Source organism: Odocoileus virginianus, chromosome 31, assembly GCF_023699985.2.
Source record: "Odocoileus virginianus isolate 20LAN1187 ecotype Illinois chromosome 31, Ovbor_1.2, whole genome shotgun sequence".
Classification (NCBI taxonomy): domain Eukaryota; kingdom Metazoa; phylum Chordata; class Mammalia; order Artiodactyla; family Cervidae; genus Odocoileus; species Odocoileus virginianus.
The window spans coordinates 8,391,956-8,405,001 of NC_069704.1; the positions used below are offsets into that span (position 1 = coordinate 8,391,956).

The window sequence follows — 13,046 nt, forward strand, 5'->3', positions numbered from 1 at the left end:
CCAGTCCCAGAATTCCTTATCATACCAATCCACACTGATTTCTCCCTTCTCTGAGCTCCTACATCATGAGAGCTGCTAATGATGATGTAACTATATTCATTCATCCTGATTTGCTTAAGCGTTCCACACAAGTGTCTTGCTTCCCTAGATTATAAATCCTTTGGGGGCTCTGCTAAAACTAGAGTAGACCCTGGGTATCACTGATAAAGGGAAAGCTGCATGAATGAATGTCAAGGTTAAGCTCAGGGAGGGGAGGCTGTCTTGCTCCCCACTGTACCCTCAATGCTCCACACAGCACCAGCACACAGCAATCACTGAAAAAATAGCCATGGAATCTGTGAGTAACTAAATGAACATACTTCAAGCATTAAATAAATATTCAGCAAATACAGAATTGAAATCATGATCTAAGAGTCTAACCTAAATATAACGTGACTTAGGTCTGTTCTAGTCTATACCCATGTTCTCACACTTTATGGTCTCAGAATCCTCTTTCACTCCTAAATCGATTGAGAATCTTAAAGAGCTTTTGCTTACATGGGTCATACCTACTGATATGGACTATATTATGAATTCAGTTCAGTTCAGTTCAGTCGTGTCCGACTCTTTGCGACCCCATGGGCCGCAGCACACCAGGCCTCCAGGTCCATCACCAACTCCTGGAGTTTACCCAAACTCATGTCCATTGAGTCGGTGATGCCATCCAACCATCTCATCCTCTGTCATCCCCTTTTCCTCCTGCCCTCAATCTTTCCCAGCATCAGGGTGTTTTCAAATGAGTCAGCTCTTCGCATCAGGTGGCCAATTATGAATTAAAACTGATCAATTGAGAATACTTATTTTAAAACAACAGTAATAAACTCATTACATTGTAATGGGTTAACACAAACAACATATTTTTATGAAAGTATTTTTCAAAAGGGCTTCCCTGGTAGCTCAGTTGGTAAAGAATCCACCTGCAAAGCAAGAGACCCCAGTTCAATTCCTGGGTTGGGAAGATCTCCTGGAGAAGGGACAGGCTGCCCACTCCAGTATTCTGGCTTGGAGAATTCCATGGACTATATAGTCCACGGGGTCAAAGATCAGAAACAAAAATAACTTAATGTGAAAAGTGGTACTGTTTTGAAAAAAAAAAGTGGTACTATTTTGGTTTTTGTTTTTTTCATTTTGGAAACCTCTTTAATGTTTCGCTTAATAAAAGTCAACAGGTTTTCAGGGCTGCTTCTGCATTCAACTTGCTGCCTCTGGAAAACTCCACTGTGCACTTGTGAGAGGATAAGAGTGGAAAAGTTCCGTAATGTCTCAGTATCACTATGAAAATAGTCTTGGCCTCATGGACTCCTTAAAAGTGTCCAAGGAACCCCTAGAGATTTCCAGACCACACTTTGAGTACCACTGCTGAGCGCATTTCATAATACATGTTCTGCACACAGTAGGGAAAATTAACCAAAGGATTTATTTTTCTTTTTTCTAAATACATATAAAGTTTTATCCCATTAGGATAAATCCTTTTATTCTAGGATGCCATTGGTAGAGAAATTGGAAGGCACATTCTCATTAAATGATTAAAATATCATAGTTGTTAAAATTTACAAAAAGCTTATCTTCACAAAGCAGAAAATTAATCACAGCAGCATAAAACTGCAGTTTCTGTAATGTTCCGTCTAACTTACCTCCCATCATCTCTCTGCATCCTCAACTGGGCCTTCCAGATCATCAGGAGTTCTAGCAAGAAAACCAAGAGTAATGTGAGATGGCAGATGAATAAAGCTTTTAATTCTTACAACTGGAGACATAGCCAAAAAGTTTCCCCACCCAACTCTTCTCCTCTTTGTCCTCCTGTCTCTGAAAACATAAGGTTGCAAAAAAAGTAATTTACATTGAGTGGTTTTGATATGACTACTTATCTCCTTGGTGGTCAGTAAAACTACAACTCAGAGTTCATTTCACTGTGCAAGTTCAGAAATTCAACTGCTTGGATTTAAATCCTGGTTCCTCTACTTACTAGCTTTGTGACTTAAAGCAAGTTACTTAAACTCTCTGGCCTCAGTTTCCCATATCTAAGATGAAAATGATCATTGCACCTATCTCTTAAAGGTGTGATAAGGATTAAATTAACTCATATACCTAGAGTACTTAAAATAGTGCATGATGTGTAACAAATTGTCAATAACTACTGGCTATTATATATCTTTTAAAGTTTCTTAAGCAGAACTAGAAAAGTAAATTTCTACAATTGATTTCATTCCCCATAATTTAGCATGACATAAAGATTTGTTTGTAGTTGCCATTTCAAGGCTGAATTCACTTAAAATAGCTAAAAGGGTTGACTGATTGAAGTACCATGATGGAGTCCATCTGCCAACAAATCAAAACTGAGGCTTGAAAATCCATACTACAAAGAGACTGTGGAAAACACCTCCTTTCCCAAAAGCATTTTTGCATATAGTGGTCATCAGCCTTGCTCTAGCAAGCGCTAAATGGCAATCAAATTTAAGTTGACCCACAGGTTAACTGCACACCAAGAGGAATTGTTATGGTCAGGTATTTATCGAGCACTAACAGATTCAGCAAGCTCACACTGAGCATCCCCCCACATAAACTCTAGGAGGTGATGAGGGCTGTGGAGAGCCCCACATGCATGGGATCAGTGAGTGATACAGGTAAGGCATCCTGAACACTCAAACACAGGGAGTAAAAATGCTTACAAAAGAGGAAAGAGAAAGTCATTCTGACTTGAGGAATCTGGGAGGACTTTGCTAAGGTGGTGGCTCTGAGGTGAGTGTTAAGAAATGGGTGAGATTTCACCATAAGGACATGAGAGAAAAGGAAACGGACCTGGCAGAAAGCAAGATTAGGCACAGTAGACTGATATAATAGGAGCATAAGGCAACAGTGAAAAAGGATGTTTGGAACTGAACAGAGCACATCTTGCATGCTAGGCTTAGAAGTCTAGACATCACTGCGCAAGAGAGAGGTCAGCCTTAGTCACGAAAGCTGTAAAGCTGTGTCATCCACACCTTAGTGTTTTGTCACGAATATACTGGGGGGTGGATGAAAAAGCAGGCCCTGGAGGAGAGGAAGACAAGTGTGAGGCCACGGCAACAGTCCAAAGAGAGTCGTGGTTGGGGCATCTGCGATTGGAAGAGGAAAAGAGGATGCCACATTTATTCTAAAAGACAAATACAGTAGACTGGGGACTAATGAGATGTTGGTGTGAAACTATTCTGTACTAGACCAGGGACGTGTCTGTTATAAAGGAAAGAATTTTGGAAACAGCTCCAAAAAGGCAAATTTGGAAAGTATATGGGACTGAAGGAAAAGAAAGAACTCAGGACTGCCTGATCCAGAGCAGAGGAATGGGGAAGGAAATAACAGTCCCACTAGAAAAGTAATAAACAAAGAACTCTTACAAACTGATAAGAAAAATGAATATACCAGGAGAAAAATAGGCCATGAATATAGACAAGAAAATTATAAAAGATAAATTTTAAATGGCCAAGAAATATGGAAGAAATACCCAACTGAACCCAAGCAAACATAAACAAAAATATGAGACATCACATTTTGCATCTAAGATTGGCAAAAAAAAAAAAAATACAAATATTGGTGAGGCAGGCACTTGGTTGTCTACCCAACAGCATTTTTCCTTGCTAACAGAACTCTGGATTTGTTGAGTTATCCAGACTCTTCTGACTGGCTTCATTTTTCTAGATCCCAGTCCCACCCTATCCCAGTAAGGAAGAACTTGGATTAGTATGAGCTTCCATTCTTATCAGTGACTGACTTGGAAGGGACACATGTTCCCATTCTGGCTAATGATATTTGACACAAACATATTGAGAAAGGCTTTAGGAACAATTTCTTAAATCTTGAAAAGAAAGCTCAAGGCATTTCAATACTCACTCTATGTACCCCTAGATACATGAGGATACAATGAGCTGCTTCAGCTATATTGAGAAAATGAGGGGACCCAACCAACACACTGAAAGTGGAACAGAGGAAAGGCAGAAAGCAGCTGGTATCTGATGTCATTTGGCAGCTGAATTAACCTATTTTGAAATCTTCCTATCTTGGGACATCTTGTTACATAAGATTTTTTTAAGTCTTATTATGTACACGAGTTTTATAGAGAGCCTTATTTTCTTGAAGAGCTTTTAATACATTTCATTTTGGTTAGCTATGACAATAATTTGTATCTACACAGTAGGTGCTTAATAAATATTTGATGAATGACTGAATAAGTGAGGGTGATAATGGGACATGCCCAGAAGGATCATAAACTTCAAGTTGGGAAGGATCTCAGAGATCCTGTTGAATTTGAGTATGTTCACCAGTAAGGAAATGGAAAGTGGAACAGGTTTTGGACTTCCCCCGACTAGACTCCATCTAACTCACCACTTTCCCCCAGGACTGTGGCTCCCAAAGTCCAGTTTCCATTTGGCATTGGTTCAGCCAAATAAGGTTCAGGAGCCAAGATCTGCCATCATGGGTCACAGGACTGGCTATTTGCCAAAGGCCCTGGCTGCACTAACCATGAGAGAGGATGGATCTCCACCCAGGAAAATTGAGAAAGTCCCCAAACTTAGTATGCAGAGAATCCCTTCCTTCATTCCTTCCTGGGGATTGCAGCAAAATATGGTGGCTGAAATCCAACTGGGAGAGTCTGCTGGGAGTGGCCCTGTGAGTTCCTCTTTCATCAGTAAATGTGTTCAAACCGGTTCTGTTAAAAGTTGTGGATTCCACTGGTGAGATGGTGAGCACATTCACTTTCTCTCACAGAAGCAGTTCTTCTTGTGTTATCCTCACTATTCCCTCCAGATGAGGAATCTTCTCTTTTTATTATTGCATAATTCATGTTCTTGGATTCTGAAATTGGACTTGAAATATGCCCTGTCTTCCCTTGAAATTTAAAATTCAAATGTAAGTGAACTACAGAGAAAAAATTTTATGCCATAAAGTAAAAATAAATTCCATGGATTTAAATCTTTAGATCTTAAAAAACTATAAAAGTTGTAAGGAAAACATACATGAATGTTCATAACATCTTGTAGTAGTGATACGCTTTCTATAGAGCACTTAAGGTAGAAGTCACAATATGAAAAAAAAAAAATGAATGGATTCAGCTATAATTTTTTTTTAACTCTTGGAGCGGAAAACTGAAGCCTAGGAACCAAGAGTAGGAAGGTGACTAACTTGGCACTATGCTGCTTTTATGCCTGTAGGTTAGTTCCTCTCTCTTTTTTTAAAGATAACGTTTTTAATTAATGTTTGACTTTTCTTGCATCTGTTTTATTTCTGTCTGTGCTGGCCTCTGCTGCTGCGCGGGCTCTTCTCTAGTTGCAGCGAGCGGGGGCGACTCTGTAGTTGGGGCGGCTGGGCTTCTCTCTGCGGTGGCTCCTCTGGTTTCAGAGCGCGGGCTCCAAGGAGTGTGGACTTCCGCAACTGCGGCACACAGGCTTAGTTGCTCCACAGCATGTGAAATCTTTTCAGATCAGGGATTGAGCCCACATCCCCTGCAATGGAAGCTGGTTTCTTAACCACTGGATACCAGAGAAGTCCCTAGATGAGCTTTTCAAATAATAAAATCATAATGCAAAAATGTTAACTTCCATAGTCAAAAACTGAAAGACAAATAATATTCCAGAAAGAACATGTATTTGCAACATCTATCACATAATAGGCTACTATATTTATTTCATGAACTAATAAATATTAATGATGCCGTGCAGTCTTTTGTTTAGAAATGGGCTTTGCAGACAGACAAATCAAATCAGCTCCAAGACTCCCTCTTGCCAAATGCAAGACTTAGGCCATGTTCTCTCTTTGCCTCAGTGTCTTTCTCTGCAAAATGAGGATAATACCGCTTAGAGTACAACAAGTAAAATATCTGATCTTTGTCCCCAGGTCCTGGTACACAGCTCCTTAAGCCCTGAGTGATAAGGGTGAGAGAAGCATGAGTTGTTCTAATGAGGTGGCTCTTGGTGGGCCCCTCAGGGAGGGTGGGGATGGTCACTAGAAAGACCAACACTTGATTAGAGATTTGTAACTTTCAGTCCTGTCCCCCAATCTCTATGCAGAATGAGGATGGAGACTAACTTAATCACCAACGGCCAGTGATTTAATATACCATGCTCAGTGATTAATGAATGAAGTCTCCATAAAAACTCCCAAACCACAGAGTTTCGAGAGATGCAGAGTTGGTAAACACAAGGTCTGTCCATGGGAACAGAGGCTCCTGCACTCAAGACCCTTCTGGACTTCACTCTTTGGACCTTTTCATCTGGCTGTTCACTTATATCTTTCATAATAGACCTGTAACAGTAAGCACAGTGCTATTCTGAGCTGTGAGCCATTTTGGTGACCCATCAAACCTGAGAATGGGGTTGTGGGAACCCCAATTTACAGCCAGCCTCTCAGTCACCTGATACTTGCAATTAGCATCTGAACTGAAGGCAGTCTTGTGAGACTGAGCCCTTAAACCTGTGACTGATGCTAACTCTGGGTAGCTAGTGTCAGAACTGACACCTAGTTGGTGTCAGAGGTAGAAATGGGATCTTGGAAAAAACATCACACGTTTGATGTCAGGAGGAAAAATGTCTCTTACTTCCTCACAGAGTAACTGTGAATTAGATGAGATAATTGATGCCAGACATTTAGCGAACAGTGGACCTCAATAAAATATTAGTATTATCACTGCTTCTAGGGGGAAAAAAAGATGAACCCAGAAGTTGGAAAATAGATGAAGGTCATTATAGGTAATTCATGAAAGAAGAAAAATAAATGATCAATTAACAAACAGGATGCTGAACCTCATCAATTATCAAAGAAATGCATCTTCAAATAAGATATCATTCTCTACTTGCTTAATTGCCAAGTATTAAAACTAATGGCAACGCCTAGTGCTGGGAGGGGTCACTTCAATAGTATAACATCCTCAACTGCAAAGAGGCAATATGTGTCAAAAGTCTTAAACACACACTCTTTGACTCCAGAATTTTATTTCTGAGAATGTAACCTAAAGCAGGAAAGTAAAACATAAATTTGCACAAATATTTAACTGCAAGAATGCTCATTATGGCACTAGTCATAATAGCAAAGAAAAAAACAGAAGCCATCTAAATGGCCTGCTTCCAGGCAAACCATTAAGCAAAGTGTGATTCATCTCTAGAACAGTATCATGCAGCTACTACAACAAAAATATTTAATAGAAAGAAACATTTTCGTGATATAAAAAGTGATTAAAGGTTATAGAACATGCATAATATTTAGAATTATATACATATTTGATGAAACTATAAAGGTATATATCAAAATATTATAAAATTATGGCAAAATTGTAGGAGGCTGTACTTTGTGTCTTACTGATAAATTCTGAAATAGTTATAATAAACAGTTAATTTTGAAATGATTTTTTTAACAATAAAGTTTGTAATGAAATCTTTACTAAGATATTATTAACACAAAGAGTGAAAATGTATCAAGACCATTCTCTTTAAAGTATTCTAAAAAACTAAGATAAAACAGTTATTCAGGTGGGTTTTTCTCAGCCTACTCTGTTTTTCTTTTTTACTAATTCAGTTCTTTATATATCACATTTTCTGTATCGTTCATCCATTAGCGGATACTTAGATCATTTCCATATCTTTACCACTGTAAATCACATTGCAGTGAGCAAGGTGGGTACAAACATCTGTTCAAATTAGTTTTGTTTTGTTTTTTTCTAATAAATATCCAAGAGTACACTGACTGTAAAGAAATAGCCAGAAAAGCTGATTTGGTCAAAATTTGGTTAGGCATTTTTCTTAATTGATACAGAGAAATAATGAAGTTTTCGTGAGTTCCTGCTATCCTATTCATGTTTGTATGTAGGAGATTATAACTAACTCCATACCCAGGGATCTCACCCTAAGGCCCTGAGCTGATAACCCCAAACACCTTCAGAGGAGCGCCATGGGGGCCTCAGTGGTCTGACTCTCCATGGGCACTGGCCACGGACAGGCCGTGTCTTAGTCCATCTGGGCTTCTGTGACAAACCACCACAGACCGAATGACTTATAACCAGCAGTTACTCATTTCTCACATTTTGACAGCGCAAGTCCAAGATCAGGGTGCCAGCAGTCGACTTCTGAGGAGAATCCTCCTCTGGGTTGCAGAATTACTGCATCCTCCCATGGCAGAAAGAGGGCACCAGCTCTTCAGGGTCCTTTTATAAGGGTCCTTCCACAATCATGACCTAATCACCTCCCAAATGCTGATGCTGTCACATTGGAGGTTAGGATTTCAACATCAGAATTTTGGAGGTACACAAGCAAACATTCAGTCCATTGCAAGCAGGTTCTCTCTCCAGATTCTTTCTTAGTTAAAGACACAAATTTTTCTGTCTTGTTAAACATTCTACATACCCAGAGTCAGCTAATTTAACTGAAAAGCTGAAAACCACAACTAGAATTTTTAGCAGAGCAGTACTTTAATAAATGAAAAAAAAAAAAAAAAAACTGCCTAATGCTCACTCTTACCACCATCATTTCCAGTATGCACATTTGTATTTTAGGGGGAAAAAAACCTGAAGAAAGGGGATGAAAATTGGAATAAGAACTGAGAGTAGCCTTCAAGGACACATGCCTGACCCTGTGACCAAAACCTAGAGAATAATCTCCCTTCACCTCTATGCCTAGCCCTTGACTACCAGGACCATTCAAGGCACCCTGCGGAGCCAAGGCTTTCTCCCAGGGAAGTTCAGGAAACCTCTACTCCCTGCAGCAAACAGTGGCTACTGACCAGTGCATTAACAATTTAAAGGACAGAAAAAGAGACACAGATGTATAGAATAGACTTTTGGACTCTGTGGGAGAAGGCGAGGGTGGGATGATCTGAGAGAATAGCATTGAAACAAGTATACTATCAAGTGTGAAACAGATCACCAGCCCAGGTTGGATGCATGAGACAAGTGCTCGGGGCTGGTGCACTGGGAAGACCCAGAGGGATGGGATGCGGAGGGAGGTGGGAGGGGGGATCAGGATGGGGAACACAAGTAAATCCATGGCTGATTCATGTCAATGTATGGCAAAAACCACTACAATATTGTAAAGTAATTAGCCTCCAACTAATAAAAATAAATGGAAAAAAAAAAAACAATTTAAAGGTAATGAACGACAATCAAATCTGCCTCTTTCTGACCTCTCCCTAGGTGTCAAACAGTGTACTAGACTGTCTGCCCACTGACCTCATTTCAGGCTCTCAATGATGCTGTGGAGCAGGGTCCATAGCTGTTGTTGTCTGATGTCCCTAATTTAAGGCAGAAAAAAAACTGAGGCTCAGAGATCTCAAATAATTCATCCAAGAGCTCAAAACTACTGAGTGGCAGACCTGAGACCCTCGTCACCTTCCCACCGGCCCACTCTTGGTGCCCTCCCCTCTCTGTACCCTCCTCTCTCTCATCTATTTTCTGGTCTGGCTGAGCTGCTGTAGTTTACCTGAAGGCACCAGGCATTTCATGTTTTCTGTGCCTTTGCTGAAGCTGTGGTCCCTGTTCAGACAGTCCTGGCCTCCCACCCCCTTGTTTGGCTGCTGACTCCCACCCACCATGTAAGACCAGCTCGACAGTTCTGTATCCACGAAATGCTTCTAAACCAAACTCTCAGATTAAATTATTCTTGACCCTCTCAGGGCATGCCACAACCATACTTATCTCTAGGTTTCATAGATATGATTTTCCCTCCACCAAAATAGTCTTTATTTACATGCACACACATAAATGCCTCTTTCCCCTAATCCTACTTCTCCTTCAGGTATCCCGCAGGTCCAGCACTCTGAGAAATTTTCCCTGAGCCATGCCCACAGCCCCCAACATGGGACTTCTTTCCTATCACACCGTCCATACGGGTTTGTCATCATTTCTGTATCACAACGGAACTCCTTCAAGGCAGTGACCATCTCATCAACCTTGGGTAAGAGTCAGGCACATAACAGGTGTTTAATAAAGGTTACTTAAATAAGTGAATGCACCCTCTGCCTGCTTCTTCTTGTTTGTGCCCCTAGACTATGGAAACAAAGAATTATGTGTCCCAATATCTTTTTTCCACTTTAGTTGAGTTGTCACTGAAACCAGAGGTCCCATGCTTTTATGGTAGGAAATGAAGAATCCTGAAAGAATACAAAGAAATTCTTCCCGGGAATTCTTCTGCAAATGAATCACTCTGGGATAGACAATATCATCTTTCCAAAGACTAGAAGAAACCTGCATGGGGGAAGGTGGAGAGCAATAGTCAAGAGGAAGAAAGAACTTACTGAAAATTAACACTGCTATTATATATTCAATAATCATGAAAAGGAGTTTATTTCCAGGAAATATGAGATATCCTCATATATATATATATATGCATATTTAATATATCTCACATATGAGATACTCCTTCAACTGCAATGGTTCATGATGATATAATTATTACCTTGACATTAAGATGCTTTCTTTGTTTGCTTTGGGGAATTGCATTTACTCACCTTGTATTTGTCATGAGAAATTAAACTTATTTAACATGCTTACAGGGTTTCCCTGGTGGCTCAGATGGTAAAGAATCTGCCTACAGTGTAGAAGACCTAGGTTTAGTCCCTGTGTTGGAAAGATCCCCTGGAGAAGAGCATGGCAACCCACTCCAGGATTCTTGCCTGGAGAATCCCATGGACAGAGGAGCCTGGCAGGCTACAGTTCATAAAGTCGCAAAGAGCTGGACACAACTGAAGCAACTTAGCACGCACGCACTCACACGCCATGCTTATAACAGTTAACCCACTGACTTAAGATCTCATCCATCTCGTCATATTTAATCCAAATGGTAGTTTAAATGGCCCAAGTTCTCTTGGAATTAGGAAAAAACATTTGTAAGTTTGTTCTTCTTTAGTTTATGTAACTAAAAATAAATTACTACATATGAGTCATTTTTCAAACTCGATGCAGGTTAATATCAACAGTGATAAGTTATGTTGAAAGCATGAGTCCTTGACATGATGTGGTGAAAGTGACACCATCTCTGTGGTTTTCCTCCTCAAAACCTATGACTCTAGCCTAATCATAAGAAAAATATCAAAGTCCAGTGAAGGGTACTCTATAAAACACCTGACCAATTCACCACAAAACTGCCAGCATCATCAAAAACAAGAAAAGTCTGCAAAACAGTCACAGCCAAGAGGAGTCTGAGGAGATATGATGACTAAAATGTAATGTAATGCCCTGGATAAGATCCTGGAACAGAAAAAAAAAGCATCAGGTAAAAACTGAGGAAATATGAATAAAATATGAAACTTTGTTAATAATCTTACACCAACAATGGTTCATTAATTATGGCAAACGTATCATACTAATATAAAATGTTAGTAAGAGGGGAAGATTGGTTATAGGTATATGGGAACGCTCTGTATTTCATAATTTTTCTGTAAATCTAAAGCTATTCTAAAATTTCTAAAATAAGTTTTTTTTTTTAAAGAAACTCAATGTAGAATTATAACACTTTTCTATGTCTTCTTTTTCTTCCCATTCCAAAATGATTGCTGTCCTGTTTTGCTTCTCTCTCTTCTTTTCCTTCCCTGTTTTAATAAGCACAGCCCTCAAGCAACTCCTCCAAGTGATCCCATAAACGGTTGGCAGAAACAGACTGAGAGCAGGTGAGTACAGATGGTAGGCTGATTGGATTAACGATCCGACTTTTCTCTTGCTCATGAATCATGCCCTTTGTCATGAGCTTCTTAGTTTATTTCTCCACTCCTTGAATCTGGGCTGGCCTATTGACATGCTTTGGCTAATGAGATGTTAAGCAAACAGGAAGCAATCGGAGACTTGAAAAAGGGTTTGAGCATTTCAACTTGCTTCTTTTATTTCTGCCCCTGCCATGTGACCTGGCCTGAGCTAGATGGCTGCTGGAGGCTGAGAGTCACGTGGAGCAGAGCAGAGGCACACCAGCCCAGATCAGCCAGCAGTCAGCCTACTCCCAGACATGTGAGCACGCGCCCCCAAGACCAGCAGAGCTACAGAAGAACTGACTCACCGCAGTCCACAAACGCCTGAGCAAACCCAGCCAGGGTCAAGTCCAACCCAGATCATCTGAATCGTACTGACTCCTGAGCTAAATAAATATTTTGTGGTTGGTTGTCACATAAAATTTTTGTGGCAAGACACAGCTGATGCAACAGCAACTAACATGCAAATATTGGTCCATTTCAACTGGAAAGAGATTCCTTTGTAGCAAAGAGAGATAAAGGGAAATCCCAGGAACTCCTTCCCCCAGAAGAAGACAGCAATGGGATCCCATGACAAGGCCTTTAGTTACCAATCCTGGATTCATCTCTAACCACTTCTGGCATTTATCCTCATACTCAATAATACCAAACTACCTAAATTTCCCTACCAGTATGGGGAGTCACTCTCAAATAGTGATTAAGCTTATCAGGTTCTAGTGTCAGACTGTCTGGGTACCACTCACCACCACTTACTTGGCTGTGTGACCCTGGCAAGTCACCTGACCAGCTCCTTCATGTGTAAAATACTGACAACAACAGTATGTATCTCGTAAGAGTCGTGAGGCTCAAATTTAGGTAGATCTAAATTGCTAAGAGTATCTGGTACATATAGTAGATACTCAATAAATGTTAACTGGTGGTTGTGGTAGTAGCAGCAGCAGTAGAATTTTCAGAATCTACCCAGGAAGTCCTTTCCACTCTTTTTCCCCTGGACAATCTCTAACCCTACTTTGAGCTTCTCGTCATCACCTCCAAGAAGCCACGCTTGGCCCTGGCACAACCTATCCTTGCACTCTTCCTCTGAACTCATAGAACTCAGTATCCCAAACTTCCCCTGAAGCGTGAGACATGATTTGATCTTCAAACAACCTCTACGTACTAATAACTGCCTTTCTGCCCAGACTGCAAGTTTCTTGAGGACAGAGACTATACCTCATTGTTCACCGAATAAGGCAAATATGTTCAGAGCTATAGACACTGTGCCTCTTAAGACCTGGCTGAGATTGCCTTGAATCTCCCATCACTCATCTTGA

The 13,046-nt window shown here is 40.3% G+C and overlaps 1 long non-coding RNA gene across 1 annotated transcript in view; it reads right to left on the reverse strand.

Moving 5' to 3' along the window:
- Positions 1-1,551: 1,551 nt before the first annotated feature.
- The window catches only part of LOC139032395 (uncharacterized), a 38,668-nt gene continuing 27,173 nt past the window's right edge, over positions 1,552-13,046 (reverse strand). The window contains exon 4 of the long non-coding RNA XR_011484917.1: positions 1,552-1,725. This is a non-coding gene — a long non-coding RNA (uncharacterized lncRNA). The remainder of the gene's footprint in view (positions 1,726-13,046) is intronic.